Here is a 12,458-nt window from a genome sequence, read left to right on the forward strand (position 1 = left end):
TCCTGGTCGCCCTGCGGGTGGGGGCCGGTCCCTACTGCTCCTCGGCTCCCCGCGTCTGTCGCGGAGGGGGCTGCATGGACCCGGGCGCTGGCTTCTGCCCGGTCCCCCGCGGCGTGGCTGGTCCCCGCGTACGGCAGAGGGGGCCCTGCGAGGTCCCACTCGTGGGGCGGGGCCGGGTCACCGCGAGTGGGAGACTCCGCCGCCCTCCCTGCCCTCCCTGGCAGCGAGACTGCTTCGCCAGACTCACCGAGGGGACTGCGCGAACCTTCGGACGAGGGAGTCCGTGACTCAGGGTGGGGGCTCTTTCCCGGCCCCGCATGACGGCTTCCTGAGTGTTTTGTCACCTATATAGGTGGCTGCGTGGACCCGCGCGCGTGGGTCCTGGCCGCCCTGCTAGTGGGGCTGCGCGCCGCTCCGTGGCTCGTCTGGGTCGACCCCGCCTGGGACGCGCGTGTAGTGGGGGTCCGTGCGCGGGGTGCGCGGTTGGTGGGGGCGCACTGCCCCCGCCCCATGGTTTATCCTCTCACTTGCCTGGCGGGAGGAAGCGAGAGGCGCGGGCCCAGAGCTGTCGCGCAGCGGCCACACAGACCGCACTGACCTCTGCCCTGGCTGGCGGGTCCCGGGGGGCGAGGGGCTGTCACCGCGCGTCCCACCGCCGCGCTTCCTGCTCTGGCCCCGGGCTAGGCTCTGATTGGAGGGAGCAGGGCCCTTCTGCCCCGCGCTTCTTGATTTCTTCCGTTAGTAATGGTAAGGAAAAAAAATCTGGAAAGCCAGATTGAACTTTGTAGCTCTCAGCGCTTGGAGAGTGGAAGAAACTCTCCCAAGAATTTGGCGGGCTGGAAAATGCGTTTCAAGCAGGAGCATCCACACCCACGGAATGAGGCCAAGGCAGTTACAGTTAGAGGTCAGATTTATGAGGGGGAGAGCCAGAGTGAGGTCCGTGGGTGGGGAGACCTGATGCTGCCCCTCAGACGTGTATTTCTCAGACACCAAAGAAAGTGGAATCACTCCTTAGTGAATGCTTTCATCAAACTTTTGAAAAACCTGTAATGTCCCAGGAAGGAAAATCGAACTGGACAGTTTTCCCCTTTTAAGAGTGTTAAACGTCCCGGAGACAAACAGCAGAAGGCTCAAGGAGTCCAAATACTCAACCTGAAGTTCTTTCTGAACAAAAGATGGTGTATAAGTAACAGGCATAGGAGACAAAACTGAACTAATGACCGCAGCTGTGGCTCCTAGCCCTGTAGCATGTCATGCAGGCCCTTTTGCCTTCTCTGCCCTCCGCTGTCCCAGACCCCAAGGCTACCGCGCACCTCCAGTCATCAGCTCCTGCCGACCCATTGCTATGAACTCTGTTTCTGTGGCTCCCTTCTCTCTGAAGTTTTGCTTGTTCTCCTGAAGTCCTGGTCTTTAAGAGCTTATGATCTGCAGGGACAGATTGGCTTTGGGTAGTACAAGTTAACGGTAGCACAGCTTGAAAAATGCTCTGATAGAGGTGCGCAGGCAGTTTGTGCATGCTGGTAAATGCGAGGTCCTTTTTCAATACCATGAATCCAACTATTCATGCTATTTTAAATCTGCAATTCTTTGACTCTCCAGAGGGTTTTTAGATTAATTTTTTTTCTATTACTTCCTAGTGTTTGTTGCATAGTTCAGAGTACTTGATTAAAACTTACCAGGTCGGCCGGGTGCGGTGGCTCACGCCTGTAATCCGAGGACTTTGGGAGGTCTAGGCAGGCGGATCACTTGAGGTCAGGAGTTCGAGACCAACCTGGCCAACATGGTGAAACCCTGTCTCTACTAAAAATACAAAAATTAGTTGGGCGTGGTGGTGGGCGCCTGTAATCGCAGCTCCTCAGGAGGCTGAGGCAGGAGAATAGCTTGAACCCAGGAGGCGGAGGTTGCAGTGAGTGAAATGGCTCCACTGCACTCCAGCCTGGGCCATAGAGTGAGACTTCCTCTCAAAACAAAAACAAAAACAATGTACTGGGTCTACCTCCGGCTCTGGAATTCTCCTGGAAGGCCTTCTCTTCTGGGCTTCATTTTTCTCACTTTTGAGGATCATAAACTACATAATTTCCAAGAATTTTTGCCCTACACCTTTAATTCTTTCAAGCAAATATAGCAGAGAAAAATTCTCTTTCCCGCAATGGTGTAAATAATGGAGGCCTTTGAAAATGCGGATTCTAAAGTGGAAGTTCTTTTTCTTCTTCCCCTTTGTTTCCTTTTAAACGAGTTTAGTTACATGAGTATATACTTTATCTCAGAGTTGAGGACAAGTATCTATGATGAAAGCTTAAGCAGCTTTTTGGCAATATCTTGCATATTCTTCACAATTGTGTTTTATGTGTAGCATCTTCCCTATATCCAGTTGGTTTGTTTTTTTTCTCATTAATGGAGTTGTTGAGCTCAGACCTTTTCAGGAGCAGTTTGTTGATCTTTTAAGTGTCATGTGAAATACGTTCCAATTTAACTTTTTTTTTTTTGGTGAGTAAAATGGGAGTAAATGGAAATTTGAGAGTGCCTTGAGTAGATGTACTTGGCTTTGTGTAATGGTTTGAAGCATAGTTTAAAATTACCACTTGTGGCCGGGTGTGGTAGCTCACACCTGTAATCCCAACACTTTGGGAGGGCAAGGCAGGCAGATCACGAGGTTAGAAGATGGAGACCATCCTGGCTAACACGGTGAAACCCCGTCTCCACTAAAAATACAAAAAATTAGCTGAATGTGGTGGCACACACCTGTAGTCTCAGCTACTCGGGAGGCTGAGGCAGGAGAATCACTTGAACCCGGGAGGTGGAGCTTGCAGTGAGCCGAGGTTGCACCACTGCACTCCGGCCTGGGTGACAGAGTGAGACTCCATCTCAAAAAAAAAAAAAAAAAAACCACTTATAAAAAATTGCATCACATGTTGAATGACCTATAAAGGAGTTACAATTCTAAGGAATATGGTAATTAATTCTTTAAAATAGTCAGGCCGGGTGCTGTGGTTTACACCTGTAATGCCAGCGCTTTAGGAGGCTAAGGTGCGAGGATCACTTGAGCCCAAGATTAGAAGCTGCAGTGAGCTGTAATCATACCACTGCACTCCTGTCTGTGTGACGGAGTGAAACCCTTTGTCTAAAAGATAAAAAGGTAAATAAATAATTTAAAAATAAAATACTAAGCTCCTTTCCAATTTATCTGTTTGGTAAGGTGGGAATTTGATGTGCTTGAGTTTCTTAAAACCATGTGTCTTTGTAGAAAGGAGACACAATTTTCTCTGCTATTCCTAGTTATTTGGATGATTATAGGGATTAAAAATAGCCATTTGGTCAAGTCTTGAGCTACTGAATTACAATTATTGCTTCACTCAGTAGGATTTTGCCTTTATTTTGATTTGCATTCTTATCTTAGTTTAGGAAAAGATCTTTGCTATATGCCCCATGCACTTTGTTCTTTTGGGGAATCTGATCTTAGGAGAGGGCTTCAAAACACGACCAGATTTTCTTTATGGTTTTCTAGATTTTATTAATGTCTTAATAAAACTTAACTAGTTAATGCTGCTTCTGTGTCAAAGTATTTTTCATTTAGAGTAGGCTTGATTTTTATATGCATTAAATGAAAGGAAGTCTCTCACGGAAGGGGACACATGGGTATGGAGAAGACAGAGGGTGTGTGTGTGTGTGTATGTATATATATATATATATATATATATATATATATATATTTTTTTTTTTTTTTTTTTTTTTTTTTGGAGACGGAGTTTTGCTCTGTTGCCCAGGCTGGAGTGCAGTGGCAGGATCTCGGCTCACTGTAAGCTCCGCCACCTGGGTTCACTCCATTCTCCTACCGCAGCCTGCCACCATGCCCGGCTAATTTTTTGTATTTTTAGTAGAAACAGGATTTCACTGTGCTAGGCAGGATGGTCTCCAACTCCTGACTTCGTGATCTGCCCGCCTCGGCCTTCCAGAGTGCTGGGGATTACAGGTGTGAGCCACTGCGCCTGGCCGACAGAGGATGTATTTTTGAGCTCTACATTTCAGAGTTCTTTTCTCTAGCCCTGGCCTGGGTCCCAAACAGGGAACTTAATTCACTCTATCACTGAAGTATACTCTTGCTTTGATGCCATTGGTATGTTGTCCTAGAGATTTGCTGTGGCTTCTAGGAGTGTTTCAGAGTTAAGAACTAATGCAACCTCTCTTTTGTCAGTTTGAGTCTATAAACCATCTTGTTTCCTTTAGCGTTATCTCCCTGGAACTGGAAGGTCAGAGATGAAGTTTTCTTAGATTATAAGTCTCAGTCTTTGCTATCTACCTTCGTCTGTCTCCCATGTCACCTGCTGTTTTTTTTTCCCCCTGTTTTTCATTTTAATGTTTTTATTGGATAGGTGTCTATTATTGCAGCCTACTTCAAAACATCTTTGGATATTGACAGGATATAAGTATGAATAATATGTAAAAGATAACTTATTCTAGTTCTTTTGAGCAGAGGATTTGGTTTCGATATGTGGCCCTATTAAAGCTTTTGTTAAGTCCAAGTACTTTCTGAACTTCAGTTCCCTTACCTGTAAAATGGAGTTAGTTGTTAGTAATACCTGTTCTGCCTAACTCAGGAGATTGTTTTGAGGATCAAACGAAATTATGAATGTAATGGAATTTTGTAAATTTTAAATGAAATATTGTATTACCTAAGATTTTTTTTTTAAACGACGTATTAAGAATGGAATGAATCTGGGTTTTCCTTTGAAATCCCAAATGTTTAATGTACAGAGAAGTTTTAATGTGTCTGTTGGGGAGCTTCATTAGGATTGTTTTCTATCTTTAATTGGCCAGTATTGTTTTATATGTTAGCATTTTTGGGGAACATCAAAATTTGTGTTTCAGTTATCATTAATATTTTACAAAGTTATTGAATGTGCATGATTTAGCCTTTAACAATCTCTTCAATTATTTACATTCCCATGTAAAAAATGCAGTAATGAACGTCCATGTAAATAACATTTCCATGGTTCAGTGAAGCATAATTTCTTGACATCTCAGTTTCTAAGTGCCCTGTGTTGAGGTTGGGAAAGCTAAAGGGCAGTCAGAGGTCAAGGTCAGCAAAGCGTCACCTTTGACGTTTGAAATCCAGCAGCAGGTATCACAGTGAACCCCATTCCAGCATCCAGGAAGTTTCTCTGCCCTGCCTCTCCTCCAGCCACCTCAGAATCTGTGTCTGCGGTGTTGGTCCTGCTTTCCTGTCTCTCCTCTGCCTTTTCTTTCTCTTCACCAACTTCTACCGAGTGCCTCTGATGTCTCAGACAGTGGCAGTAGGAGTACAAAGGCTAATAAACCCGGCCCTGGTCCTCAAAGAATTTATGTTTTCTGTGCAGATATTAAGTGACACTGCCATATATAGTGTTGACAAACATTGATACAGATTTCCTGTGAAGTGCAGAAGCACCATCCTAGAAGCAGAGATGCAGAGGCAACACTGGTGACTCACATGGAGAGCTGGAGTTCTTGGTCTAGTGGGATAAACTGACCTGGACATCATTTCAGTGCAGCGGAGTGAGTGCTGGGATGGGCTCCCTTGGGGCATCTGGGGCTGGGTTTGTCTGGTGTTTAGTCTCCTGCCTGGTACTTAGAGTTTATCAGTAAGATGAGTGTTGGGAGGCTTCTAAGTGAAAAGAAAGGCAATCACTTACCTGAAACCTAAAATTTGTAGGTATTCTGGGCCATTTATAATTCACTGAATCTGTTTTGTCAGAACAAGTCTATCATTTATTGTTTTGGATGGAGTGTGGCCAGCCCTGCCTTGCGATGTAAGGAAATCAGGAAACGCTTGTCAGGTGTCAACACTGTGCCAGACACTCTTCTAGGGGTTTCCACGTGAATCACTGTATTCATTTCTGTTGCTGCTTTACCACATTTCCACAAATTTAGTGACTTAAAACAATTGAAATTGTATCATCTCACAGTTCTATGGGGCAGAAGGCTGACGTGGATGTGACTGGGCAAAAATCACCATGTGGGCTGGGCTGCATTCCTCACTGGAGAATTGTTTCCAAGTGCTTTTGGCCAAATATAGTTCCCTGTGGTTGCAGGACTGAGGTGTCTGTTCCCTTGCTCTCCATCTGTTGGGAGCTGCCCTCAGCTCCTGAGGCCTCTATCTGGTCTTTGCACGTAATCCCATCAGCTCAAGACTAGGTAGGCCAGGGACCTGGTCAGGCTCTCCAGTTCCCCTGTGTGCATTTCTCTTCTTGCACTCGGAGAAAGTTCTATTCCCTATTTTAAAATATTTTTTTGAGATGGAATCTCGCACTGTTGCCCAGGCTGGAGTGCAGTAGCGTGATCTCAGCTCACTGCAACCTCTACCTCCCGAGTTCAAGTGATTCTCCTGCTTCAGCCTCCTGAGTAGCTGGGACTACAGTTGCCCGCGACGACACCCGACTAATTTTTGTATTTTTAGTAGAGATGGGTTTCACCATTTTAGCCAGGATGGTCTCCATCTCTTGATCTCGTGATCCGCCTGCCTTAGCCTTCCAAAGTGTGGAGATTACAGGTGTGAGCCACTGCGCCTGGCCAGTTCTATGCTCTTAGAGGCTCATGGGATTAGATTGGACCTCCCTGGATAGCCCAGGATACTCTTCCTAAGGCCTGTGGCAAAGCCCTTTTGCTGCACGACATAGTCACAGGTCTCGGGGGCTGGAATCTCCCACCACAGTTACTGATCCACTTACTACAGCAGCCTGGGAGGTGCTTTTTGTTGCCTCTGGTTAACAGATATCTTTTGTTTGTTTGTTTGTTTTGCAAATTGGCAGGAACATGAAGATCCTTTTTTTTTTTTTTTTTTTTTTTGAGACGGAGTCTCATTCTCTTGCCCGGGCTGAAGTGCAGTGGTGCAGTCTTGGCTCACCACAACTTCCACCTCCCAGGTTCAAGCAGTTCTCCTGCCTCAGCCTCCTGAGTAGCTGGAACCACAGGCACGTACCACCAAGCCTGGCTAATTTTTGTATTTTTAGTACAGACGGGGTTTCAGTATGTTGGCCAGGCTGGTCACAAACTCCTGACCTCGTGATCCGCCCGCCTTGGCCTCCCAAAGTGCTGGGATTACAGGCGTGAGCAACCACACCCAGCCATGAAGATCCTTCTTAAATGAAAAAACCGTTCCTCTGACGTGATGTGAGGTTGTTGGTGAGACTGATAGCAGTGGAGACAGGTCCATCAGAAATGAAGCTAAACTTTGTTTTCTGGAGTATTTTGATAGCCTGCCCTGATCATGTAAGTTTTGCTAAGAAGTCATTAGAGTAATTCCTCTACTGGAAGAAACACCATATGGGGAATTTGGGGCCTTCCCTTTTCAAGTTTTACACAAAGGACTCTTCATGGGCGAAAAGTACATGATTCCAGGTCCATTTCTAGAATGGAAACAGCTGCATCAACCCAACAGCGATTCACATTCCTGAGTTTGAGAGAATCTGATTGTTTCAAGGCTGAAGCCAAAAGCCCAATAAACAATGTTTGTACCTTTATTCGTAGTTAGGAATTAGGTGCATCCTGTGGTCAAGCAAACAACTGATGGTGGTCACCAAGTAGTTTAAAACCAAGTAGGACCTCATTTTATCATGTGGGTGTTGTTGATTTTCTTAACTAAGTTTTTATTTTCCTGTGCAATAAATTACAAACTCTGACTTGAAATGCATTTCCTTTAATAAACCAGAATCTAGGGCCGGGCGCGGTGGCTCACGCCTGTAATCCCAGACTTTGGGAGACCAAGGAGGGTGGATCACGAGGTCAGGAGATTGAGACCATCCTGGCTGTGGTGAAACCCTGCCTCTACTAAAAATACAAAAAATTAGCCAGGCATGGTGGCGGGCACCTGTAGTCCCAGGTACTCGGGAGGCTGAGGCAAGAGAATGGCGTGAACCTGGGAGGCAGACCTTGCAGTGAGCGGAGATCACGCCACTGCACTCCAGCCTGAATGACAAAGCAAGACTGTCTCAAAAAAAAAAGAAAAAAAGAAAAAAAAAAAAGAAACCAGAATGTATAATCCTAAGGTTTTTAACCTGGCTTTCAGGACTTTGTGAAGTCCCCAAAATCCTGTGCAACAATTTTGTGTATCTGCATCCATGTGTGTTTATGGGGAGATGATTTATAGTTCTCCATACTTTTTCAAAGTGGTTGGATTCCAAAAAATTTTAGAATACACCACTTTGGCCTAGTGTAGTGGCTCACACCTGTAATCCCAGAACTTAGGGAGGCTGAGGCAGTAGGATCCACTGAGGTCAGCAATTTAAGACCAGCAACATAGCGAGACCTCCACCTCTACCAAAAAAAAAAAAAAGAGAAAGAATGCTGGGCATGGTGGTGCACACCTGTGGTTCTAGCTGCTCGAGAGGTCGATCACCTGATCCCAATAATTTGAGGCTGTAGTAAGTTAGAATTATACCACCGCACTCCAGCCCGGGCAACAGAGCAAGACCCTCTCTCAAACAAAAACAAAAACAAAAAACCATATCTCTTAATATACTATTGTTGTTGGTCAAGTATCAGATTTTGTTTAAAAACTAAATACTCTTTTTTTTTTTTTTGAGATGGAGTCTCGCTCTGTCGCCCAGGCTGGAGTGCAGTGGCATAGTCTCAGCTCACTGCAAGCTCCGCCTCCTGGGTTCACACCATTCTCCTGCCTCAACCTCCTGAGTAGCTGGGACTACAGGCGCCTGCCACCACGCCTGGCTAGTATTTTGTATTTTTAATAGAGACGGGGTTTCACCGTGTTAGCCAGGATGGTCTCGATCTCCTGACCTCGTGATCCGCCCACCTTGGCTTCCCAAAGTGCTGGGATTACAGGTAAATACTCACTTTTAGCAAAGTTGTACAGGCCTACAGCTCTAAGAGTCAGAAATTAACAAGGCTTAGGACAAAACCCAGCAATCCCCCACCTTACCTTTCTCCACTCTGATCCCTGCTCCTTGGAGGTTACTGTGTTTATGTTTTAGCTCGTTCTTCTAGATTGTGTGAAAGACAGGGAGGTGTCCTACTATGGAAGACAAGGATTCAGGCTGCTTACCTTCCCCGCTCCTCCTGTTGCCCACGTTTTTCTCCCCCATCCTCTCAGTATAATTATTGTGATAGTGAGGCCAGGCACGGTGGCTCGTGACTTATCCCAGATTTTTGGGAGGCCGAGGTGGGCAGATCACTTGAGGCCAGGAGTTGAAGGCCAGCCTGGCCAACACAGTGAAACCCCGTCTCTACTAAAAAATACAAAAATTAGTCAGTTGTAGTGTTGCACACCTGTAGTTCCAGCTACTCAGGAGGATGAGGCACAAGAATTGCTTGAACCTGAGAGGTGGAGGTTGCAGTGAGCTGAGATCGCACCATAAGCTGAGATTGCACCACTGCACTCCAACCTGGGCAACAGAGGTAGATTCTGTCTCAAAAAAATTATTTTGATAGTGCGATACATAGTATAATAGTGTATATATTTAGTATTCTTCCTGGTTTTTGGCCCACAGCTTCTAAAACCCTTGTAATTTCCTGAGTGATAGGAACATCATTGGTTATAATATTTGGTCTTAGGTTTCAATCCCTGACACAAGAGCTTCTAAGACTTTGGGAATCTCTGGGGTGATAGGAGTGTCTTTTGTATGATAATGAGATGACAGGGGGCTTCGGCCCCTAGACAGGTTCAGGATCAGGGCTGGTTGCCAGAAAGATGAGTCATGATTATAGAGTTGGACATGTCAGCCCCACACCTACCTCCGGGAGGGGAGACGAGACAGGCTGGAGATTGAGCTAGTCATGGGTAGCCAGTGACTTAATCATGTTGATGTTATTAAAACTCCATAAAACCCTCTAAATACTGGGTTTGGGGAGCTTCTGGTTTGGTGAACTCATTTGGTGCTGGGGAGGTGGCACTTCCAGGGACGGCATGGGAGCCCCGACCTCTCTGCCCCGTGGTGTGCCCTGTGCCTCTCTTGCATTTGGCTGTTCCCGTGTTCTCTTCTTTGTAATAAACCAATAAGAGTAAGTAAGTGCCAAGCACTTTGCGTCTGTCACCTCTCTTACTTTTTCAGCAACACTGTGTGGCAGATAATGTCCTCATTTTGCCGGTGACAAAATGAGACTGATGCATTGAGTAACTTGCTCAAGGTCACATAATAAGCGGAATTCAAGCTCTGACTCCGAAGCCTGTGCTTTTTTTTTTTTTTTTTTTTGAGACAGAGTCTCGCTCTGTCGCCCAGGCTGGAGTGCAGTGGCCGGATCTCAGCTCACTGCAAGCTCCACCTCCCGGGTTTACACCATTCTCCTGCCTCAGCCTCCCAAGTAGCTGGGACTACAGGCATCCGCCACCTCGCCCGGCTAGATTTTTGTATTTTTTAGTAGAGACGGGGTTTCACCGTGTTAGCCAGGATGATCTCGATCTCCTGACTTCGTGATCCCCCCGTCTCGGCCTCCCAAAGTGCTGGGATTACAGGCTTGAGCCACCGCGCCCGGCCCGAAGCCTGTGCTTTTAACGAGCATGCTGCATACGTGGCCTCTTTATTTGTTAGGAGTTTCGGTGTCTCTAGGGCCTGACACCAAGTTGACCATTGTGGCCTAGAGCTGTTATAAGGGAGCTTTTAGCGGCCCTGCTGAGAACAGAGCCAGCACCTCCGGATTGGCAGGGCAGGGGCTGTTCCTGCTGGGAGCTGCAGGTCACTCCCTGTAGCCCTTGGCTGATCTTGCTCATCCACTCCCTCCCTCATTCAGTAGTTCCTGAGTGCCGCCTGTGTGGAGAAGAAGGCAGCCTTGCAGCCCAGGTGGGGCCTGCAGGTACACAAAGGGAGAGGCAGCTGTGCACTGAGCTGGCTGTAGGCTGGGACAGCGTGGCTCCAGAGGTGGTGATAGAATGCTCTGGGACTGCAGAGGGAACACATGCTTGTGAAAGGGAGGAAGGGGCAGTCAAGTACTGCCTCCGCAGAGGAGGTGTACTTGAGTTGGACTTTGAGGGAGGAGTTGGATTTCCACAGTGGAACCGAGCAGCTGAGGCTTTCTCAGCAGCTGAAGATTACAGCCAGCCAGCCTCAAATGTTCAGTTTTTCCTGAATTCCCTTTTTTTAAGAGAGTGCAGTAAGTTTTCAACAGAGATAAAGCAGTCACCTCCATGTCATTCATGTTCTGCAAATCCTACGTGTAGTTTTTGATGCTTAGCAGATGGGGGCAGCCTGGGCCATAAGAGAAGAGCCTGTGTGTCCACTTGTTTGGACATCAGTCAGGTGTGGCACAGGGCAGTGATCACTGTCTTTCCCTGAGGAACTCAGTTGTACTTTTATGTGGAGAGGACAAAGAAAGCTGTTGTACAGGGGGCAGGAGACATTTCACCTGCAAAGCAAGGCACAAAATACATAGTCTGTGCCCTGTATGAGAAACCTAGCAGAACTGTGTGCTGATTCCCACCCCTGCCTCCCCTTCTGAGAGCGAACCGTCCATTGTACCATGGTGGAAGGCATTTCTGAAGCCTCTGCAATCGGAGTGATCTGTTACTTGCCCATTGAGCCTTAGGGGCAGCAACCAGATGGTGTGGCTGAAACACAGGCCTTGGCCAGACGTGGTTGGTCATGTTGGTTCTGCCACTGATTGTGAATTACAAAACCTTGGAGAAGTCATTGTCTTTGTCTGTGCCTCTCATGTAAGATGGGGAACACTGTGGCCATTGCAGAAAAGCAGATAGGTGGAGCGAGTATGGAGTGCTTTGTGTGTGTCATACGGTGAATGAAATGGCACTGATTGACATTATTGATAGTAATAACAGGTTTAATTCAGGAATAAAATTGGTAAAGTAGGCCAGGTGCGGTGATTTACGCCTGTATTCCCAGCACTTTGGGAGGCCAAGGCGGGCGGATCATGAGGTCAGGAGTTTGAGACCAGCCTGGCCAATGTGATGAAACCCCATCTTTACTAAAAATACAAAAATTAGCTGGGTGTGGTGGTAGTCCTGGGTGTGCCTGTAGTCCCAGCTACTTGAGAGGCTGAAGCAGGAGAATCGTTTGAACCCGGGAGGTGGAGGTTACAGTGAGCCGAGATGGTGTCACTGCACTCCAGCCTGGGCTAGAGAGTGAAACTCCATCTCAAAAAAAAAAAGCCTGGTAAAGTATTTTACCCAGCCTAGGTACATGTGGTAGAGCTGAATGAAAGCTTAGAAAAAGATGACTTGAGAACTAGCCCAGCAGAGGAATCAGGTGGGATGTGTTGTTACTGAGTAAGTGAAATTTGCACCTGCTTTCTCCCAGGCCTCGCTGAGTTGTGTACAACAGAGAGCTCAGGTGTTGGGGGCAGTTGACCGGTTGAAGAATGCATTGCTATTATGTGAGGAACATTGGGCTTTGAAAAAGCAGAACTGGATCCACGTTCTTGCCTGGTAACTCTAACTATCATCTAGTTTGTAAAGGGGTATACAGTTCACTGAAAAATTCTTATGACAGTGGAGAAAGGATTGGGGCATCTGCATTGGT

This window comes from Macaca nemestrina, unplaced genomic scaffold, assembly GCF_043159975.1.
Source record: "Macaca nemestrina isolate mMacNem1 unplaced genomic scaffold, mMacNem.hap1 Scaffold_551, whole genome shotgun sequence".
Classification (NCBI taxonomy): Eukaryota; Metazoa; Chordata; class Mammalia; order Primates; family Cercopithecidae; genus Macaca; species Macaca nemestrina.